General features: G+C 46.7%; 1 long non-coding RNA gene across 1 annotated transcript in view; it reads left to right on the top strand.

Moving 5' to 3' along the window:
* The first annotated feature begins 2,310 nt into the window (after nucleotides 1-2,310).
* LOC311519745 overlaps nucleotides 2,311-8,472 on the top strand; it is a 112,635-nt gene continuing 106,473 nt past the window's right edge. The window contains exon 1 of the long non-coding RNA XR_014711363.1: nucleotides 2,311-2,854. This is a non-coding gene — a long non-coding RNA (uncharacterized lncRNA). The remainder of the gene's footprint in view (nucleotides 2,855-8,472) is intronic.

Here is an 8,472-nt window from a genome sequence, read left to right as displayed (position 1 = left end):
GGCCAACTAAAGCCATGTCTACATGGGGCACTCAGGAAATTTAAGGCGAAACAACTAAAGGTGTGAAGTCAGGGCATACAGGTTAATGCACCTTATACCCCAGTGTGGATGCTTTATATTGAGCATTAAATGAGGATTCAGTGAATTTAAGGCTGCTTTAATTTCTGCCCACATCTTTAGCTGATTGGTCTTACCCTCAGGAAAGTTATGTCTATATGCAATGTAAGCCAGGGCTCAGACTCAGGCTTGAGCCCAGATCCCCTTCAGTGTAGAAACAAATCTGTCCAACTTGGGCCACTAAGCCCTCCAGGCTCTAGACTTGGCAAGGGGGGTGGCTTTGAGCCTAAGTCCCATTGAGACTCTGGTCCAAACTCCATCATTTTGCAGCGTGGTCTCAGATCCCCCAGACTTGTGTCCTGAGAATCTGCCAATACTATTCCACAGTCCCATGCACCAGTGTTCAGACATTTCTATCCCCAAACTAGCCAACTGAGTCCCAGGAAATAGAAGCAATGCCCTGGTTCAAGTACAGGTGCTTGGCATTTAATCTTTCCATTTTATTACGACTGCTCAGCTGCAAACAGAGTGAACCGTCTTGTGCATTTGCAATGGCCACTAACAAGAAGTCCTTTGGCAAGCACGCTACTGCCTGGTCACAGGATTGCAGCCAGATTTGGTCAATCTCTGGTGTGAGGCAAGCAAGACATTCAACTTCAGTAAGAGTTCCAGTGATGACTATACAGACCAGGAAATAGCGAAGCTAGCTGGCAGCTTTGGGGATTTGCTGGATGGGTGTTGGGTCCAGGGAGCAGATTAAATGGCTCAAGAGCAACTGTTGTAAAGACAGGGATGAGAACCACACCTCTGGGAGGTCTCTATCATTCTCTGTCTTACGAGGAGTTTGACCGGATCCTGGGTCTGTCCTGAGCACTGAGCTAACTTTTAAGAACATTTATGACTATCACTGCATCAGCTCACATAATGTGTATTTCTAAGAATAAAGATAGTCCAGGTACAGCACAACTGGGAAGTTGTATCCAACACAGTTTGTCTGCCCTGTCTGAATCACTATCTTCCTCTTCTTTCAATAGGTGCCTACGGTAGGTCAGAAGTTGCTGCCGAAATGTCCACCGGTATCTCATGGATGCTCTGCCTGTTTACTGACACAAGGAGTGAAAGCCCAAGCACGACAAGTTCTTCAAATAGTGACTCTGCCATGTTGCTTGCTCCAGTTGACAAGAGCCTGCAGGCCTGAAAGATGGCTTGGCTGGATGCATTGGGAGGCTGCGACAACTTACTGCGGGATGGACAGTCAAGTTTTTCCACAGTGCCTCATGTATAAAGGACTAGGGTGAGGACAGCTGGGAAGAGAGCTAGGAAGCCTGGGATAGGTTAGTTTGACTCAAGGCTGCATAATGCCATGTAGATACTTGAGTGCGGGTGTGAGACCCGGGTTCAGAAATTACAAACCTAAGGTAAATATTCCGTGTAGACGCTCAAGCCTGGGCTTACAAACACCGAGCCAGAAGGCTTGAGTCCCACTGACCCTGGGCTTCCATTGCAATGTTGACAAACCCCGAGTGTCCCTGTGTAGACACACTCTCAATTCATTGGATTTTTGATGTGTAGCGGTCAGGAACCAGGTAACATTTGAAAAAGGGAGTTTGTTATAATCTCTCTTCATGCTTCAGGGCATAAGCCAATGTCTGGTGACTACAGGAAGAAACTTTCCCTGGGCAGACTATATCATAACTGTTACTACAGGATTCCTAGCATCTTCCTCCAAATCAGCTGGTACTAGCCACTGCTAGAAGAGAGTAACTAGGTGGACCACTGGTCTGATCTAGTCTGGGCAATTGTTGTGTTCCCCCTGTGAATTGTTTATCTGTCTTTGCTGCCATAGTTAATTTAGGTGAAGTTCTGATTTCAGTCAGTTGAGATATTTCCTGATTTCTGTGGAGTTAGTTTTGCCCAGGAATTTGCACTGTGGAACATGGCTAAATATAAAGATTATACCAATAGGAGAAAAGGATGTGAAGAAGACATATGAATTATTAAATGTCAAAGGCTTGATTCCAGTGTAGGCAACCCCAGTCATTCAAAAATCAAGATCTAGGCCTGCCAAAATAATGAAATTTTAAAAAATAATAATTTAGCAGTCTTTTCCTTTGTCTTCTAGTGTGATATCCTTTAGTGGTCCCATTTTCAAGCTTTTTTTCCACATCCATGAAGCTTAGAAACTTACTTCTTTTTTTTTTAAATGAAAGCTGAGAGTCTCACATAATCACATGACTCCACGAGCTGGGGCTTCAAAAAAAGCACCAAATATGAAGAGACTCATGATAAAATCATGAGAGTTGGCAGCACTGGGATTCTGTGGGAACCCCAGTTTTTGAAAACTCCAGCTGACTGGTGACCAGAAGTAGCTGTTAGCCAGTGAAATCAATGACTGGTTGCCTGAACACGTGCATCTCAAGGACCTTTCCCCACCAGGCCTACTGCATGTTGATACATGGCCTACCAGCTCAATGGGCCTCCTCACAAACCTTTGAACCAGCCCTCCGATTGTGCTTGCCAAAATTAGAGCTGCATTAGTGCGAACGTTTGGCACAGGTCATCACTGTGAGTTGTGTCCATGTCTTGCCACTTGTTGGAACAAAGGCAGGGGACAGAAAGCTGGAGTGTGCCAAGCTGGAAGAAGTTTACAATAACGAGTTGCCAGGCTAATACCAACTCTGCCGATGTGCGTGGAAAGGACAGATGGTCTCCAGAATTTGCACTGTGAAGGAATTCAGTTTCCTGCAGCACTAAGAACCATGGGATGTACCTCCAGAAGTCTTAGCCCCACACCCCGGTGAGTACAGTGCCAGTGTCCCAACACAGGGTGTTACAGCACCATGAGTGTTATTTCTCAGTGTGGCTGCTCTCACTCATGCAAGGCTAACCCAAATCACCTAAGTTTAACTCTCTACAGTCAGGTGCACAGAGTAGCAGAGAGGGAGGGAACTGGCAGATGTAGATGACCTTGATATTCTTACCCTCTCATGCACACCTCCTCAATGTTCACCAATCCTTGCTGTCACTCCGCTTCTGTGCACATATCCCCCTTTTCACTTTGGAGAGCAGAGGAAGGAACGGTGCAGGTTCAAAGTGTGAGAACTTTCCTTTCAGTGCGTGAAGTTAACTAGGGAAGAGACTTGTTTTAAGTTTTTGCTTGTTCGGGTGTTTTAGACCTTTAACTCTACCAGGATTTGGGGCACTCAGTATCTTTGTTCTGAGTGAAATTAGAACTGCTTGAGAAAAAGACATATGTGGAGGACTGCTGGACATGCAATGATCATTTCTGTTTGAGGCAGGTGAGTGGAATCCTGGGCTGTTTATTTAATAAGGCTACGCAATATTTGGGGGAGGAGGAAATGACTGCTATGCACAGGGCCTGAGTGTTCAATTGTACGTAGGCAACCCTGTTGACTTAAAGGGAATTACTCATATGTTTAAGCACATTGCTGAATTGGCGGCAAAGATCCATGATTGCTAAAACAGTTCATCAGGAGACAAAGCCAGTGCTCTGTAAGGGATCAGGACATGTGATGGCCTGCTGGCGAATGCACATCTGCATGAGATGTAGTGCAAACATTATCTCCTATTAAACATTCTCAGTCTTGGTCATTAATTGGCCAAGTTCCACAATATTTGGTGGCTTTTAGTCTACACAACAGAGCAGTATCTGCTTATACCCAGTAAAGGGTTATAAAGAAATGTTTAGCAGGTGGCAGGACAAAGTAGCAGAACAATTCACAGTATCAGCAGCAGTAGAAGTGCACATCTGGTTTCTTAGCACGTTTTTGGCACACCCAAAACTCCTCATATCTTCAGCAGAAGTAGTGTGATCATAAAGTCTTCAGGGTTGGCACCTACTGAGGGTAAGCAACCTACACGGCTGTAAGCAAGCTGTACCCAATGTTACAGGTGAATCAAATGGGTTAAAACTAAAAGGAAAGTATTCCACTTCACCGCTGAGAAGAGAGACCAAGAAGACCTGTCGTAACATAAGGTCCATCGCATGATATGGGCAATAGGTACGTGACAAAAAGTAAAGACTCAAAGATTATAATACTCAAATGAGACATGCTGTTTAACCAGAAGCTAAGCATCTCCAGCAGTGAGTATAGAGTGCCATGCTTAATTCTAATGTTTTACATCCATAAGATACATGCAGCATTTATCATGCTAAAGGGTTCTTCTCTGAGTTTTATGGCTACATCTCAGATCTCTGCAGTTCCTTATGCTCATCGGTGGGATTAATGCATTGCTGACATGAGGGAACCACTTCCAGGCTATCAGGGGTGACTTTTGAGTTGGCCACACACACATAAAATAGCCAATTTAATAAGGGTCTTTGCTCGATTAGCAACTTGCAGAGCAACTTGTCTGCTTCATGGGAAAACAGTGAGTGCAACTGAAGGCTGGTCTACACTACAAAGTTAGCTCAACCTAGCTACGTTGCTCAGGGGTGTGAAAAATTCACTCGCCTGAGCAACATAGTTAATCCAATTTAAATCCCGGTGTAGACACCACTAGTCAACAGAAGACTTCTTCCATCATCCTAGCTACCGCCTCTTATGTCGCTGTAGCAAATGTCTACACTACAGTGCTACAGCAGCTCAGCTGCAGTAGCGTTTCTAGTGTTGACTTATCCGGAGATTCACATGGATTCCTGCTCTAGCTTTAGGAGCATGTGAACCTGATAGCCCTAGGTTACTTGAAGGAATTGAACTGCTGTGGGAAAAACCCTACAGCTTAGGTACAAGTGAATTTACATAAACTGAAACCAAAGGGATTCATGCAGTTCTGCTTTCGATGCACAGGACTTGCTCTCCCTCAGATCCTTTGTGTATCTTTGGTGAAGATACACACTCGGTTCTTCCCTTAGGACAGTGGTTCATAGAATCAAAGAATCATAGAATATCAGGGTTGGAAGGGACCTCAGGAGGTCATCTAGTCCAACCCCCTGCTCAAAGCAGGACCAATCCCCAATTAAATCATCCCAGCCAGGGCTTTGTCAAGCCTGACCTTAAAAACTTCTAAGGAAGGAGATTCTACCACCTCCCTAGGTAACGCATTCCAGTGTTTCACCACCCTCCTAGTGAAAAAGTTTTTCCTAATATCCAACCTAAACCTCCCCCACTGCAACTTGAGACCATTACTCCTTGTCCTGTCCTCTTCTACCACTGAGAATAGTCTAGAACCATCCTCTCTGGAACCACCTCTCAGGTAGTTGAAAGCAGCTATCAAATCCCCCCTCATTCTTCTCTTCTGCAGACTAAACAATCCCAGTTCCCTCAGCCTCTCCTCATAAGTCATGTGTTCCAGATGCCTAATCATTTTTGTTGCCCTTCGCTGGACTCTCTCCAATTTATCCATATTCTTCTTGTAGTGTGGGGCCCAAAACTGGACACAGTACTCCAGATGAGGCCTCACCAATGTCGAATAGACGGGGACGATCACGTCCCTCGATCTGCTGGCTATGCCCCTACTTATACATCCCAAAATGCCATTGGCCTTCTTGGCAACAAGGGCACACTGCTGACTCATATCCAGCTTCTCGTTCACTGTCACCCCTAGGTCCTTTTCCGCAGAACTGCTGCCTAGCCATTCAGTCCCTAGTCTGTAGCTGTGCATTGGGTTCTTCCGTCCTAAGTGCAGGACTCTACACTTATCCTTATTGAACCTCATCAGATTTCTTTTGGCCCAATCCTCCAATTTGTCTAGGTCCCTCTGTATCCTATCCCTACCCTCCAGCGTATCTACCACAACTCCCAGTTTAGTATCATCCGCAAATTTGCTGAGAGTGGAAACCACACCATCCTCCAGATCATTTATGAAGATATTGAACAAAACCGGCCCCAGGACCGACCCCTGGGGCACTCCACTTGACACCGGCTGCCAGCTAGACATGGAGCCATTGATCACTACCCGTTGAGCCTGACAATCTAGCCAACTTTCTACCCACCTTATAGTGCATTCATCCAGCCCATACTTCTTTAACTTGCTGACAAGAATACTGTGGGAGACCGTGTCAAAAGCTTTGCTAAAGTCAAGAAACAATACATCCACTGCTTTCCCTTCATCCACAGAACCAGTAATCTCATCATAGAAGGCGATTAGAGTAGTCAGGCATGACCTTCCCTTGGTGAATCCATGCTGACTGTTCCTGATCACTTCCCTCTCCTGTAAGTGCTTCAGGATTGATTCTTTGAGGACCTGCTCCATGATTTTTCCGGGGACTGAGGTGAAGCTGACTGGCCTGTATTTCCCAGGATCCTCCTTCTTCCCTTTTTTAAAGATTGGCACTACATTAGCCTTTTTCCAGTCATCCGGGACTTCCCCCGTTCGCCACAAGTTTTCAAAGATAATAGCCAATGGCTCTGCAATCACAGCCGCCAATTCCTTTAGCACTCTCGTATGCAACTTGTCCGGCCCCATGGACTTGTGCATGTCCAGCTTTTCTAAATAGTGCCTAACCACCTCTTTCTCCACAGAGGGCTGGCCATCTATTCCCCATGTTGTGATGCCCAGCGCAGCAGTCTGGGAGCTGACCTTGTTCGTGAAGACAGAGGCAAAAAAAGCATTGAGTACATTAGCTTTTTCCACATCCTCTGTCACTAGGTTGCCTCCCTCATTCATTAAGGGGCCCACACTTTCCTTGGCTTTCTTCTTGTTGCCAACATACCTGAAGAAACCCTTCTTGTTACTCTTGACATCTCTCGCTAGCTGCAGCTCCAGGTGTGATTTGGTCCTCCTGATTTCATTCCTACAAGCCCAAGCAACATTTTTATACTCTTCCCTGGTCATATGTCCAACTTTCCACTTCTTGTAAGCTTCTTTTTTATGTTTAAGATCCGCTAGGATTTCACAGTTAAGCCAAGCTGGTCGCCTGCCATATTTACTATTCTTTCGACACATCGGGATGGTTGTCCCTGTAACTTCAACAGGGATTCCTTGAAATACAGCCAGCTCTCCTGGACTCCTTTCCCCTTCATGTTAGTCCCCCAGGGGATCCTACCCATCCGTTCCCTGAGGGAGTCAAAGTCTGCTTTCCTGAAGTCCAGGGTCTGTATCCTGCTGCTTACCTTTCTTCCCTGTGTCAGGATCCTGAACTCAACCAACTCATGGTCACTGCCTCCCAGATTCCCATCCACTTTTGCTTCCCCCACTAATTCTACCCGGTTTGTGAGCAGCAGGTCAAGAAAAGCTCCCCCCCAGTTGGCTCCTCTAGCACTTGCACCAGGAAATTGTCCCCTACGCTTTCCAAAAACTTCCTGGATTGTCTATGCACCGCTGTAGTGCTCTCCCAGCAGATATCAGGAAAATTAAAGTCACCCATGAGAACCAGGGCGTGCGATCTAGTAGCTTCTGCGAGCTGCCGGAAGAAAGCCTCATCCACCTCATCCCCCTGGTCCGGTGGTCTATAGCAGACTCCCACCACTACATCACTCTTGTTGCTCACACTTCTAAACTTAATCCAGAGACACTCAGGTTTTTCTGCAGTTTCGTACCGGAGCTCTGAGCAGTTATACTGCTCCCTTACATACAGTGCTACTCCCCCACCTTTTCTGCCCTGCCTGTCCTTCCTGAACAGTTTATAACCATCCATGACAGTACTCCAGTCATGTGAGTTATCCCACCAAGTCTCTGTTATTCCAATCACGTCATAATTCATTGACATCACCAGGACCTCCAGTTCTCCCTGCTTGTTTCCAAGGCTTTGTGCATTCGTATATAAGCACTTGAGATAACCTGTTGATTGCCCCTCATTCTCAGTATGAGGCAGGAGCCCTCCCCTCACAGACATTCCTACCTGTGCTTCCTCCCGGTATCCCGCTTTCCCACTTACCTCAGGGCTTTGGTCTCCTTCCCCTGGTGAACCTAGTTTAAAGCCCTCCTCACTAGGTTAGCCAGCCTGCTTGCAAAGATGCTCTTCCCTCTCTTTGTAAGGTGGAGCCCGTCTCTGCCCAACACTCCTCCTTCATGGAACACCATCCCATGGTCAAAGAATCCAAAGCCTTCTCTCCGACACCACCTGCGTAGCCATTCATTGACTTCCACGATTCGACGGTCCCTACCCAGGCCTTTTCCTTCCATGGGGAGGATGGACGAGAACACCACTTGCGCCTCAAACTCCTTTATCCTTCTTCCCAGAGCCACGTAGTCCGCAGTGATCCACTCAAGGTCATTCTTGGCAGTATCATTGGTGCCCACGTGGAGAAGCAGGAAGGGGTAGCGATCCGAGGGCTTGATGAGTCTCGGCAGTCTCTCCGTTACATCGCGAATCTTAGCCCCCGGTAAGCAGCAGACTTCTCGATTTTCCCGGTCAGGGTGGCAGATAGATGACTCAGTCCCTCGGAGGAGAGAGTCCCCGACCACCACCACCCGCCTCCTCCTCTTGGGAGTGGTGGTCGTGGAACCCCC

This window comes from Lepidochelys olivacea, assembly GCF_965140295.1.
Source record: "Lepidochelys olivacea isolate rLepOli2 genome assembly, chromosome: 4".
NCBI classification, from domain to species: Eukaryota; Metazoa; Chordata; order Testudines; family Cheloniidae; genus Lepidochelys; species Lepidochelys olivacea.
Note: the sequence above shows the minus strand (reverse complement) of the source record. Positions and strands in the feature narration are given on the sequence as shown.